General features: G+C 48.4%; 1 protein-coding gene across 1 annotated transcript in view; it reads right to left on the reverse strand.

Annotated features, from left to right (window-relative positions):
* The window catches only part of WDR19 (WD repeat domain 19), a 2828275-nt gene that overhangs the window by 720015 nt on the left and 2094232 nt on the right, over positions 1 to 14028 (reverse strand). The window lies entirely within an intron of this gene.

Below are 14028 nucleotides of genomic sequence, written 5' to 3' on the forward strand. Positions count from 1 at the left end.
CCACTCTGCTTTTGTGGGCTATTGTGACCCTAGCCCCATGTAAAAACCTACACTTCCCCTGCAGGCCATTAGAAGGAATACGAAAAGACATAACGCCCCTTTAAGATCCAACTCACTCAAAGCTAAAGGACAGGCATGTCCAGATAATTGGGTAATGGAAGGTCAGGCAGGCTCTACACTGACCACACACCTACAGCCTGTTAATCAGTTGCAGTTGTATAAAGGGTGGGGCATTCAGCAGTGCAGGGAGCAGCAGTTAGAGACACAGCAACAGAGTGGCTGCTTGGCAGAGTCCAGCAAGGAATCCCCGTTTTGCAAGGAACTGGTGTTCTGGATGCGAGCAACAAAGAGGCGGAGAGAAAACCAGCTGTAGGAGACTGACAAGACGGCACGCTACCCTGTGCCAGAGCAAAGGCTCTGGAGTGAAGAGGCGAGAGAGCCATGTCTCCAGAGAGCAAGTGTGGTTAAAAGGGGAAGGCCGTGAACAAGGCCAACCTTCCCCTATGTAAACTGGGCATGCTCGTTCTCCTGCCGTGGCCAAGAGTGTCTGAGCGGACCTCAGCTGCAGGGTTCTTGAAGCAGACAGCCTGAAAGCATGACCAAAATCACTGCTGGTGAATCTGAAGTACAGGGAGACTCGCAATGTAATACGCGCGGCTAAATGCTATGTAGCAAGTGTAAGCGGAATGAAAGGAAATCCATTATTGCAGTCCTTCACGATTGTGAGACAATCGGATAATGCAGTCAAGAAAAGAAGAAACACAGAGTATCTGAATGAAGGGGCAGGAAGGGAAAATCCACTGTCAAGGCAGAGTGAAAGTAATGCATGCAGCAAGACAAACAAAAAGAATCTTGTGTGATACAAAGTTACCAAGTGGTCATGTAAGGAAGATTACGCTGTCGAAGGTCTTGGTGGACTGAAAGAAGAAAATTGACATCCTGTGGGAAGCTGTGTGAGGTATGAAGTGCGAGCAAAGGACTGTTGGCAATCGAGAAAAGGCTATACACGAGAAAGGAACACTTAAAGAGCCAGAGCAAGTAAAGACCAGCACCAGCCAAGCCAAGTGATCCAAGTGAACTGATAAGCAAGGGGCAAAGCTAGGAGCCCCGGGCTGCACGGCATGTTATGGGTGGACAGTACGGTCCGACAACTGCGCCCAGACCAGGGGGAGCCTGAAAGTGGAGAACAGAGGTGGGGAAGGGAACACCAGAAGTGTTTATGAATAACTACATCAGCTACACCTAAGAGCCGGGACTTGGGGAAGGGAACCCTGAGTCTAAAAAGGTACTCTGGACATTAATGGAAAAGACAAAGTGCTGCTTTCTAAGTTCAGGCAAGAGAAGCCTAAAATACTAGCTGGACATTCGTTGTTTATGCATTTGAGGAAACCAAACAGGAAGATTGTGAAGCTGAGTATAGCAAGAACTGTGAGCTATTAAGTTACTGTGACATTTACTTGAAGTGAATCCTGAAACCCTGAGGAAATGTACTCCTTGAGTGTCTGGAACTTGGGGAAGAGAGCTGTGTGAGAAGCTCCTGAAAGACACTGTCGAATGATTTTGGAACACTCATTTATTTTGAACATTCCATAACATTGTTAGTATTAGAAGTAAGGACAAGTATAGGTTGTGACACAGGCAGCATTTTACTTTGTACATTTAGACACAGACTGGGCTTAGATTCATCAGTTGAGGGACGTTCCATCTTACAATTACGGCAAGTTAGACGTTTCCCATCCTGACATTTTAAATAAAGGTTTTCCAACTGGATCTCTTGTGTCTGTGTCTCACTTTTAACACGATGTCTGTCTCACACGCCTCATTGAGCACCAAAAAATCTACAAAAAGAAAATGTACTTTGTTATGTAAAGAATTTTGATGTTCTGATAGCAGAGCAGACCAATTCTGTTCTCTGTCTGCTTCTTACTAAGTCATCTGCACTGACATGCAGGAAGGTCCCATTCACCCAAAGTGGCCACCGGAGGGAATGAACTGCTACCAGCAAGGGGCCTATGGCCTACATAATGATCAAACAGATGTCAGGGATAGCCAGTAAGCAAATGTGAGGTAGATGATGGCAGCAACAGTATGAGTTTCCTTCTAACTAATTGTAAAGTCGCACCCAAATCACTTAAATGAATACAGCTTGCGATGAACATTAATAACAGTCAGGAGGCCGAATACCACTATTAATACAGTTTCTCTATCAGCACATTGATATATATTTGTGATTGACACAAAAGAATAGATGACTTACCTCTTGTAATGGGGAGAGAGAAGAGCAAGGACCACCACCTAGACCAGAAAACTCTGGCACACCGCCTGCCCGAAACAAGCGTCCTGATCAGACAATGCACCCAGGCACTCAGACTTGGCAAACATGCAGGTAAGCCTGTTAAGCCACCCGACAGATGCCCACAACTGGGACACCTCTATGCAGGCAAGAGTACAGCCCAGCAAAATAAAAGAGGTGATGGCTGGAAGCTTTAGAATAAATCTTAACCTCTGGCATTACTCTGGGCAACCCTCTGACAGAGGTTCAGATTTATTCTAAACCTTCCAGCCATCACCTCTTTGTTTTTGCTTTGCCACCCCAAGTGGGACGGGTATGCCCAGACGTGGGTCTCGTGCCTGCTGGGACATATCTGCGGATGCTTGTGGTCTCATGCAGAAGGGATTTGACATAGCAGTTCAGGCTGTACTGCCCCTTTTGGGGTGGGACCAAGCCTGATTTGCATATGGTCTTTCCCCTTTTGTAATGGCTTGGCAGGCAAAGAACGATGGTCTGGGGGGTTGCCCAGAGCAATGCCAGAGGTTAAGATTCATTCTAAACCTTCCAGCCATCACCTCTTTGCTTTTGCTTTGTCACCCCGAGTGGGACGGGTATGCCCAGATGTGGGTCCTGTGCCTGCTGGGCCTAGAGACACAAGCTACTCCTCACTGATGAGGCTCAACAAGGCTGAAACATGTTTGTGGATGCTTGTGGTCTCATGCAGAAAGGATTTGACCTAGCAGTTCGGGCTGGACTGCCTCTTTTCGGGTGTGACAGCTCTGATTTGCATATGGTCTTTCCCCTTCTGTAATGGCTTGGCAGGCGAAGAACCATGGTCTGGAGGGTTGCCCAGAGCAATGCCAGAGGTTAAGATTCATTCTAAACCTTCCAGCCATCACCACTTTGTTTTTGCAGGAGTACAGCCCAGACCTTTGCCCAGAGACTTCCAGTCACCTTCTTTCCAGCCAGATTGTAGCACTTGGAAATGCAGAAGGCGATTCACCTAAATAACTCCTTAACGTCTTCGCCTGTACCAGCATCAGCGTACCAACGACAAGCATTTTATCCTTTCTACTGTCTCTCATTCAAAAGCCATAGTAGCTGAATGTCAGCCGATGAAACATCTCCTCCATCTTGGATGGATGAGGCGGAGGCTAGAAAACTGGAAGACCAACCTTCAGAAAAAGACGGAAACTTGACATGATCCTAGGGAGGAAGGTCTGATACTCTCACTTTCTCCTTTAAGAATAACAGGTACAGTGGCTTCAGCATGAGAGCAAGGAGCACACTCACCCACCTAGTGGAAGTGATGACATCAAGGACAATCACCTTAAGGGTGAACAATATTTTTGTGCGTTCAACTTGTTTTATTGAGGTTTTCCAAAGAAATAACAATAGCACTACACATCACAAAGCACGATGGGCTGAATTGTAGTTTCAAAATTTATACTTCATCTTAACTGTTTAACTTTGGGCTTACAACAACCCCAACCCATCCGCTCTTCCCCCCCTCCCTGCCCCTCTCCTTTAAACCCCCCCACCCTGTCCATAGCACAATTCACTCTTACTTGATGGGTGCCGTTTAGCAGTGATGGGTGGCTCTTCTTATGACAAGTTCAAAAGTCCTAGGGCCCTAGGTTTGGGAGGGCAGCTGCAGTCCTTATTTGAGTCCTTGATGTATTGTAAAAATGCTCCCCACTTGCTAAAGAATAACGCAGTTGCGTTGTGCAGGGTGCAAGTAATTGTTTCACAAATAAGTAATCTCGACATGCCACTTACCCAGTTTTCTAATGTGGGGATTTGTGTGGAATCAATAGCATCAATCTGATGAGCCTTAACGCCTGTCCTTGGTTGCTTGTAATCTTGGCTTGGTGAGGGGACCACCTGCCCAGTAGATATAGCTCAGCCTAAAAGTGTCTATCACCACTTCCCAGTAAAGCCCCAGCTTTGGACAGTGACACCAAATATGTATGTAAGTACCCGCAGCCCCACAACCACGCCAACACAGCCCCGAACCATGTGCGCTTCTCTCACCGGGCAGGTATACCACCTCGCCAGCATTTTATAGTTCTACTCAGCATACTGCACACTAACCTTCATCTTTGTGGCACCCTCCCATATTGCTGCCCATTGTCCTTGGGCTATCTCAAGACCCAGGTCTATATGCCACCCCTTAGCATGGGAGAGAAGCCCGGCTAGTACCTGTATGTTAAGGCACTGATATAACTGTGCATCCTCCCTGGGAGAAGATCAACTTTTCAAAGGCCGTACAAGCTCTTGAAGCTCCCGTTTTATTGCCCCCTGTAACACCCAGTGCTGTAGTTGCATGAATGTAAAACGTGCACCCTCCGAGACCCCAAAGATGTCTTTGCACTCTGGAAAAGACCTAATTTTGCCCTTCTCAAACATATGTCCAATGTATTCACAGCCGCCCTCCTGCCAGGTCGGGAAAGAGTTGTTCCCGTATGCCAGTGTAAAGCTGGCCGGGCCTGGGAATGAAGTTAAATCTAACATTTGCGCAATTGCATCCCATACTTTAAATGCAGCGGACATGGATGTAATTCATATAAACAGATGGGGCGATCCTGGTGTGGGATACACAGCATATATCGCAGAGGACGGCCTGCTACATGCTCCTCAAACTGTTTCCACGGCTTAGTGAACTGGGGATGAAACCAATTGCGAAGAACCCGCAGCTGCGTCACCTAAAATTATTTCCAGAGGTTGGGAAGTGCTAACCCTCCCTCCTGTCTTGGCCTAGAAAGAGGAGCGATAGCAATACTGGCAGGTTGATTATACCAAACAAATGTGCTTATATCCTTTTGGAGGTTTACTAATGTCTTTCTGGGGACACCTGTGGGAAATGTCTGAAACAGGTATAAAAGTTTCAGCAGGACAGTCATTTTTATAACCGCTATTCTTCCCAACATAGAGAGCTCTGGCGAGCTCCATTGTAACAGGTTATTCCTGATCTCTCCCTTAAGGTCCGCAGGTACTTTTTCATCATACAGGCCACTCACACGCGCTGGGAGGAAAATCCCTAGGTACCTAATGGCACTCTCCAACCACTTAAAAGGGGAGATCTCAGTTATGCCCAGACGTTCAGCGTCTCCCTAGGAAATATTCAGTGCCTCACATTTGTCGAGATTTACTTCAAACCCAGAGATGGCCCTGTACTCATCAAGGAGCTTGAGAATCTGAGGAAGTGAGTCCTTTAGTTTCGATAACGCTAAAAGGATGTCATCTGCGTACATCACTATTTTGTGTTCTGCGCCACCGTATCTGATGCCTTGAATTTCCTTCCTGCTCCTAAGTAACTCTGCTAGTGGTTCAACTGACAATGTGAAGAGTAAAGAAGACAGGGGGCAACCCTGCCGCATCTCCCTGCACACTTGAAAGCCCTGTGAGAGTTGTCCGTTGACCAAAACCTTTCTTGTTGGGGCATTATATAAAGTCAATACACCCTTTATAAATTGACTGTCCAGATCAAATTTATGTAGCACCTCCCTTGAGATAGCCTCATTCCACCCGGTCAAATGCCTTTTCGGCATCTGAGGCTACCAGCATAGCAGGGAATTTTATGTGCAATATCAATAATATTTACAACCTGGCGGGTATTGTCCACCTCCTGTCTCCCAGCCACGAACCCTGATTGGTCTGTTGACACCAGAGAGAGGAGAACCTGATCTAGCCTGGTCTAGCCTCGGCGCGAAAGATCTTAGCATACAATTTTCTGTCATTGTTTAGTACCGCTATAGGGCGACTAGATGCGCATTGGGTTGGGTCTTTGCCCTCTTCGGGAATCACCATGATCTTCGCCTCCTCCATCGTTTTCGGGACTAAACCCTCCCTCCATATCACATTAAATAGCATGTGGAGCGGTCCCAGCAAAGCCCCTGCATAGGTCTTATACAATTTCGGTGCAAACTCATCAGGCCACGGTGCCTTTCACAATTTAAGAAAGCTGATGGCCTTGAGAATCTCCTCCTTTGTTATTTCCCCAATTAACCCATCTCTCTGCACTGCCGTCAGTTTTGGAAGGTTGCAGTTATTTAAGAAGGCTTCAATATTTTCTGCTTTGGGGGAATCGGACGTGTAAAGCTTTTTATAAAAGCCATCAAATATCTTCTGCGTCTCTTGTTTGGTTTCAGCCAGACCTCCCCCAACAGTTTGCAGTTTGCTCACCCCACTCTTGTCAGAATGTGCTTTAAGCTTCCAGGCTAGCAACTTGCTTGACTTGTTTCAATGCTCCCAATACAGCTGCTTTGTTTTGTTCCCCTCAATCAGGTTGACCTGATTCCCTGAAGTTTTCTGTGGACATTACCAAAACACGTTTCTCTGTACTTCCCTTCCAGTTCCTTCAGTTGCGCCAGCAGACTCTGCAGCTCTAGCACCCGCGTCCTCTGGAGACCACCCCCTTTGAGATGGTCACCCCTGTAACATAGGCCTTAAATGCCTCCCCACGTGTCTCTTCTCTTCTCTACTCCTGAGCATTCTCCTGAAAAAAGTGCAATCTCCTCGTCAATCCCCTGCTTGCAAGCTGGGTCATTAAGAATGGAGATATTAAGCCTCCAGTAGGAGGTCTTGCGTTTTCTCGTTTGCAGATCCCTAGCTATTATGACTGGGGCATGGTCTGAGTAGGTAATCGTGCCAATCTCTGCTGACCTCACTCTGGCTGTATTGTGCCATCCCACCATAATATAGTCCAGCCTGGTATAAACCTTGTGCACATGTGAATAGAATGAAAAGTCACGCCCCATTGGATTCAGATGTCACCAGCTGTCCACTAGCTCAGCCTCTTCTAACTCCCTAAAGAGTGCCTTAGATGGTTGTGTCATTCCCATGTATGTGCCTCTCGAGGCATCCCAGTTAGGGTCAAAGGTCAGGTTGAGGACTCTAACCAAGAGTATTTCCCCGGATGTAAAGTCTACAAATTCTGTTAATACCGCACAGCAGAATTCATTTTGGCCAGAGTTTGGGTCATATATTCAGGCTATAGCAAGACGCGCTCCATCGAACCACCCTTCTATGAAGAGATACCTCCCATGCTTGTCTGATTTGGTTTTCACTAACTGGAATTGAGATACCAGTATGCAGGTCCCCTTAGCTTTATTCTTGGCACTAGTGAAAAACTGGTGTAGAAATTCTTTTGAGCAGAGTCTGCCCATATCTTTACATACTAGGTGTGTTTCTTGCAGACACGCTACATCTATTTTTAGGTGAGATAGCTCCCAACAGTCTGCCTCTCTTATGAGGGGTATTCAGGCCCCTCACATTATAAGTCATGACTTTAAATAACATTGCCCTGTCCTTCGACCCATTCGGCCCGGCTATGATCCCACCTCCTGCCCTTCCCCATCATCCCTTGCATGGAAATCCGCTGTGTCTATGGACTGTCCCCCCCACCCATTTTGCCGATATCCCCCTGCATCCCCACAGCCCCCAGCAAAGGTGAACACTTGAGGCGATCTACCCTACCCCTCTCTTCAAATCTCCCTGACGATGGATGGAATGAAGGCCCCCAATTGGACATCGCATTGATTATTACCGACCACTTCTCGTAAAATTCTCATTTTGCTTCCGGTGATCGTGAGCACTGCGGCTGCACACCATACTCTCCCTGGAGCAAGATGGGCCGGAGGGCGTCTGCGCAGAGGGCCCTTGGACCATTGCCCATTGCTCACATAGTTTTGTCCCAGTTCCAGCTGCAGCCCCAAAACCTGGGCCGCTTCTTCGGGTGTTGTGCATCTTGTTTCCTGGTGTTCCAGTTCCAGGTGAATACCAGCCCAAAGAGGAAGGTCCACCTGTAGCGGCTCTCATCTTTCTGCAGCTTTGCAATAATCTGTCGGAAGGCTTGTCTTTTCTTCAAGGTAAGACCTGCTATTTCCTGGAAGATTAACAGGGGCATGCCTTGAAAATTCAAGGTTCCTATCTTCTTCGAAGCACAAAGGATCTCCTCTTTCGTAGCATATTAGTGGAATTTCATGATTAGGTCCCTTGGGTGGACTTTTGGGGTTCTTCTTAGCGGGCCCACCGGAAGGACACAATCCAGGGTTATCCTCCGGCGGCCAGTTCATGGACTATGGCTTTGAAGACTTGTTGCACCCAGCACAAAGGTTGGTTCCTTCCACTTCCTCTGGTGCTCCTTGTATGCAGAGGTTAATCCGCCGATACCTGTTTGCCAAGTCTTCTATGGTTGTGACTAGGGTCGCCATATATGGTTTGTGCTAACTAACTCCCCTGTAAGTGGAGGACATTCTCCTGCAGATACCGCAATGATGTTTCGGTGTCTCCCACTCGAGCATTGAGTTACTTTGAGTCCTGGACTAAGTCAGCAATTGATTTTTCAAGCTCTTCAGCGCTGGATCTCATCTCTGCTGTTATGGATTGCGTGAGCTCCTCTCTGAGCTCCGTTTTGAGGCTCTGAAGGCAATCTATGAGATCGGCTTTGAAGAACCCTGCGGGGGATGCCTGTGCTATCTTCTCCATTGCTCCTTCTGATCTCCCAGACCCTACCTCTGATTTTACAGCTTGCTTCTTTCCTGCCGTTTGGTCAATGTAGCCCACAAGTTGCTCAGGGTTTGAACTCTTGTGCCTTGGCGCTGCGACATCCACTGATTCAGCGCTGTCCTCAGAGACCCCTTCGTCCTGCGATACTTGCCAGTACCGGGGTAGCCTACAACACTCAACAGCACTGTGATTTACTAGCCGTGCTGTACTCGCCCCTCTGTGCCGGGACCTGCCATTGGACCATGGACCCAGCTTCTGAGCGCAGATCCGCTATGCCTCAGGACGATTCACTCATCCCCGGCCGCTTTAAATGACGCGCAGCTCTTGCTCAACTACAGCCAGTGGGTGTAGCTGCTCTGGTTGTCTGCCTGCTGTTTGGTGGCCCTATGCTCGCTCCCTTCTGATGGGACCCCAGCTTCTCACAGCTTCCGCGGTGCCTCACACCCGCCACGCCAGGCTTGATTGCTCGTCTTGAAGTCACGCTGAGACACCCCCTCCCCTCCATTTCAAAGTCTGGGGGCTCCGTAGTTGCTCCTCCTCACGTTGGCAGATGGGAGCCAGTAGCGCTGCACACAACGAAGACAAGCTGCCAGTCCGTAGCGCCCTGCTCCAGGATTGCAGAAGCGCACACACTAGAGGCTTCTCAAGGTGCTGCACCCACACCTGCTTGTTTGCGTTGGTGCCCGCAAGCGTGTCTATGCTTGAGGTATGTCCTCCCTGTGCGGGTGGCTTCACCGTACAGGCCTCCCTTGGGACTCACGTTGTCTTCCTCGGGGAGGTGCCGATCTTCGGTTCTCTGCTAGTGAGGCTGGCAGGACTCACCCCACCGCTGCATGAGGGTGCACAGCGTCTGGCGCTCACATTTTTGGGTTCTATGATCTGCCCCTTATCAGCTACTGTTCTCCTAGCAATATCGGACCGGGTAAGTCAGGCAGCTATCTTCGGAAGTCGTTAGGCATGCCCCCCAAGGGTGAACATTTTTAAAGGTTATATACACAATCACACTAACACACTTTGTACTCTGGCAATACTATAATGGCAAATATATACAGGTCTACGTGGTACCACTCTTAACTATCGATTCCTTTGAAATGCATCAACTACTAAGAGTTCAAATGGCATATGAATCAGATTATAAGATGAATCAACGGTAGACCACAGAAAGAAAGCAAGTTAAATCAAGCAATGGCAGAACAGTCTAACCCACTACCATGAGGCGTTCTGTGCGAGGATCCCCCAACCTGGGCAACATGTAAATAAAGCGTATTGACAAGCCCAGTCCAGTTATGCTCAATAAAGTCTCGATTCCCTCTAAAAGGTTCCACGACCTCAAAGTACCTGGTTTCGTAGAGCTCTATGATGGGTCGTTGACGGGCCCTTCTTGAGTGCACTCCCTTTAAGGCAGGAGCCACGGGTCATCGAGATTCGGTGAAGACTGTCGTTGCGGCAGCAGCTTCGGTTCTTGCGGTGCTCATTGACGATCGTTCAAAAACGTTCTGCAAGCTGAGGCGTGCGGTGCACCTCGACGGCGAGTGTTCGTTGCCGCAAAGAGTCAATGAAGAACTTTAGCCCAGCAAGGGCGTTGGGTCGTCGGCGAACGGGATGTAACCACGGCTGGGTTTAGTACCTTTGTCGGCATCTCTGGGGTCTTCGGGTAAAACCCACCAGCGGATTCTCCTCTGTCGTCGGCGGCCTTGACTTTCTACGGCAGTACAAAAGCGGTCGACGATGATGAGCAGGGGAGTCCTTGGATCAAATGTCTTAGGCAAAGGAGTACTGCGGCTCCGGTCGGCGATGGACTTCAATGTCCGGGCGCTTCTCTTGTGATTCTGCTGCGGTCCCCTTCTCCGGTCGGCAGCCTTTCGAGGGTCTGACGTCCAGGGAGCTTTTGGCAAAGATCAGCTGGTGCACGATGGTGCTTCGTAGCTCGGGAAGAGGTCTCCTAGCCAGGTCCTCCCTTGGCAGTCAGGCAGCTTTCAGATTAGCGAAGGACAGCAGCAGCAATTCTTCTTCTTCGAGCGGGCTTCAAGGTTAAGCATCAAGTATCAACTTCGGCTTCTGAACGATTTCTATCAGTGAGAGGCCCCCAGATATACTGTTGATCTCCCTTTCACTCTGCTGGGTCACACTCAGGCAACCAATCATTCAGAAGGGCATTCAGGCAGTCATGCACCCAATCAGGCTCTCAGTGCATTCAGGCCCTTCTTCTCCATCCAGACACTCACAACACAGAATGTGGATTCGGACAAGCACTCTGCCATTCAGCTCTCCACACTGATTCAGACAAGTTTCGGGCAGGGCTGTCTCAGTCATTGTGTCAACCACCAAATACTAGACACCCACAACAGGAAACGCATATTCGTCACATGCTCCATCCACCCAGGTCCCAAACCACGGGCGTACCCACAACATAATGTCATTGGGAAGGCTCCAGCCAGTCTGGCCTGGACTTCCCCACAACACCATATATGGAACTACCACCCAACAGCCAGTCAGGGGGAAGGGACAGAGTCAGGGCTTCCCAGGACTTTGGGAAAACACGGTAACAGGCGATAGAAAGCAAGAGGCCACAGGGGCCATCTTGTTTCCTATCATGAATCAACTGATTCCAATGGCAGGGCCTGGGCATCCCAAAATAGAGGATACTCAGAGCACCTGTCAAATTCAGCAGAGAGCTGCCACCAGCCCATACCCTGCTCTGTGGGCCACACGCAGGTGCCCATAAACATACACTAGGAGTACAGGGTTGTACCCCTACACATGGGTGCCATAAGGGTATCCCAAGGGTCTGTTCACCACGGCCAAAAAGAGGAAGAGCTGCACCGCCAGGGTTCCCACATGAACTCCTGGGCGGAAAACAAGACAGAACATACATGATAAAGCAATAAAGTACAAGGATATGGAGGCCCTGTCCCTCCAATGCATTTCCAGCATCAAAACAAGAATGAAGGGGATCATATTGAGCCGCCATCAAGAAGGCCGACAAGAGATGTCAATCCAACCCTAAAACAACAAAAAGGTGTGTGGGAAACTGGTGAATCAAACCCTGGAGGAACCACACAACAGTGGGGATGTAAAAAACAAGTGCGGCTTAGCAAACCTTTTGAAAACCAAACTGGTGTCCATGGGTCACTTCACAATGCCAATCTGCAGGCCCAGCTAGGCCAAAAGAGTGGGACATTCAGAACAACACAGGAAGGACAACATACAGGGTTCACACTTTTGTGACCTGCAGGCATAAACAGATGTGATGGAAGAGGAGTACATCCAGGACGTCATCTGATAAATACCACTCCTTGTAGCTCTGCCTCTCAGCAGCCAAGTATGAAGGCTGGATGGCCCGACTGATACAGTAGGTGTACATGTGCTAGTGCCAAGGTGGACAGAAGAACATGCCCAGAAGGTCCAGGGCTACGGTCCAGACCTAGTCTGGAGCAATCAGGATCATGGTGGACCCCATACTTTTGCAGTCTCTGTATAAAGTGTGGAAGCATTGGGCAGGCATGAGTAAGAGCGAACTTCCACTATAAAATCAATGTGTCACCACAGAGGAAATATCCTGGAGTAGAAAAACTCACAGTTTCTGTTCAAACTGGAGGCAAAAAAGGTCCAGTTAAGGAGTCCCCCACAGGGTAAAGATCTAATCCAGAACTTCCTAAAAGAGTTCTCATTCATGGGAGGTAAAAGTCTGCTCTGCCTGTTCCAAGCATTCATGTTCTCTGTGCCGCCCAAATGGGCAGCCGACAAACAAGTCATACTCCTGTGAGAAACCTGAGGGTATTCTCCCAGGTAGATCCTGGGAATCCCTTATTCAGGTGGCCTGGGAAGAACTGGCCCTCCCTTATCCAAACCCTAAAGGTAGACGAGTGAGGAAAAATCACCTGGTTAGGGGAGGGTCATGTCCATGAAGCTTTTGTAGGCTGCTCCAGATCTACCCCCCTTCCTCCCAATGAATCTCCCTTAGCCAAAGACAACAAACCATCCTCCTTCTATGGTAAACCCTTTAAGAACCCAAACTCTAGTACCGTGGGAAACTAGATCTGCCAGGATCCCTGTCTTTCTGTTGCATACCCGAATACTCTCGATCATTCTTCTCCACAACACTTTGATTATTCTTTTCCGTACATCCAGTCGACTAAGAATAAACACTATTGTTCTCACAACCCCCCCTGTTCCGTTCACGATAATAATCCTGGTCATTCCCGTCTGTCTCACAAACCCTATCAATCTCACCCTTCTGAGTTTATCAAACCCCCTGGAACGAGAGTTGTAATTCCATATAACATCATTTCTCCATCCTACTAAGCAGGACAATCAGATACACTAACCCGTCCCCTTTCCGACACAAATAATATCTTACCCCACGAAAGACAACAGGCTAATAAAACTGTTTACCTGACATGTCCCAACTGAAGGGTCAGGCAAAGTCATGCAATTGACCAGAACCTCACACACCTGACGGCCAAGCCCTTTCCTTTTCCCACAGGGATAAAAGGTGGAGTACGAGAGCACAGTACGAGCAAGGTAGACCGCACCACGAGAGAGCTGTCCACGCACAGCAGTTCAAGAGGAGGAGAAAGGCGGCAAAAACCGAAGGGAGGACAAGGAGAGAAGCGACCTTGCCCTTTCCGACCCACACCCACGAAGCCTCTGCAGAAGGAAACATAGGACCGCGGACAATAGCCTGAGTGTGTTGCAGCAGATGTCAATGGTACACGGAGTGTGCCTACGCTGAAAGCAGAACAGAGGGAGACGCCTGCTACCACGGTACCGGCCTTGACTCCAGATAGAGTGAAAAGACAAGCGACTCATCAAAGGGGTGAGTCAAAGGGGAACCGATAAAGAAACCGAACAGTGTTGAATCAACATTGCAAAGTGGCACATTGAGGAGAAGTTAAAAAAACTGTGAATTGTTTAGGGAAGACCAACTGCAGAGGGGATCAGAAATCAGGTTTTAGAATTTGAGAAACCAATAATCTCCGTAAATGCCCTGAAAGATCTCTGAAAATGGATCATTTTAGAGGAAACAAACCTGACAGACAAAAGCCCTTTTCTCAACAGATCAGGTCTTCTGGCAATCATTAAGCAATTGCCGTTTTTTGATCTAATTACATCAGAAGACATAACCAAAATTAAACTACCTTGGTACGGAAGCCATATGATACGATATGATAGGTTATTTATAACGCGCTTAATACCCAGAGGTTTCTAAGCGCTGACCCGGGGATCGAACCTGTGTTGATCCA

The sequence above is a fragment of the Ambystoma mexicanum genome, chromosome 6q (assembly GCF_040938575.1).
Source record: "Ambystoma mexicanum isolate Mex_15411 chromosome 6q, UKY_AmexF1_1, whole genome shotgun sequence".
Lineage (NCBI taxonomy): Eukaryota > Metazoa > Chordata > Amphibia > Caudata > Ambystomatidae > Ambystoma > Ambystoma mexicanum.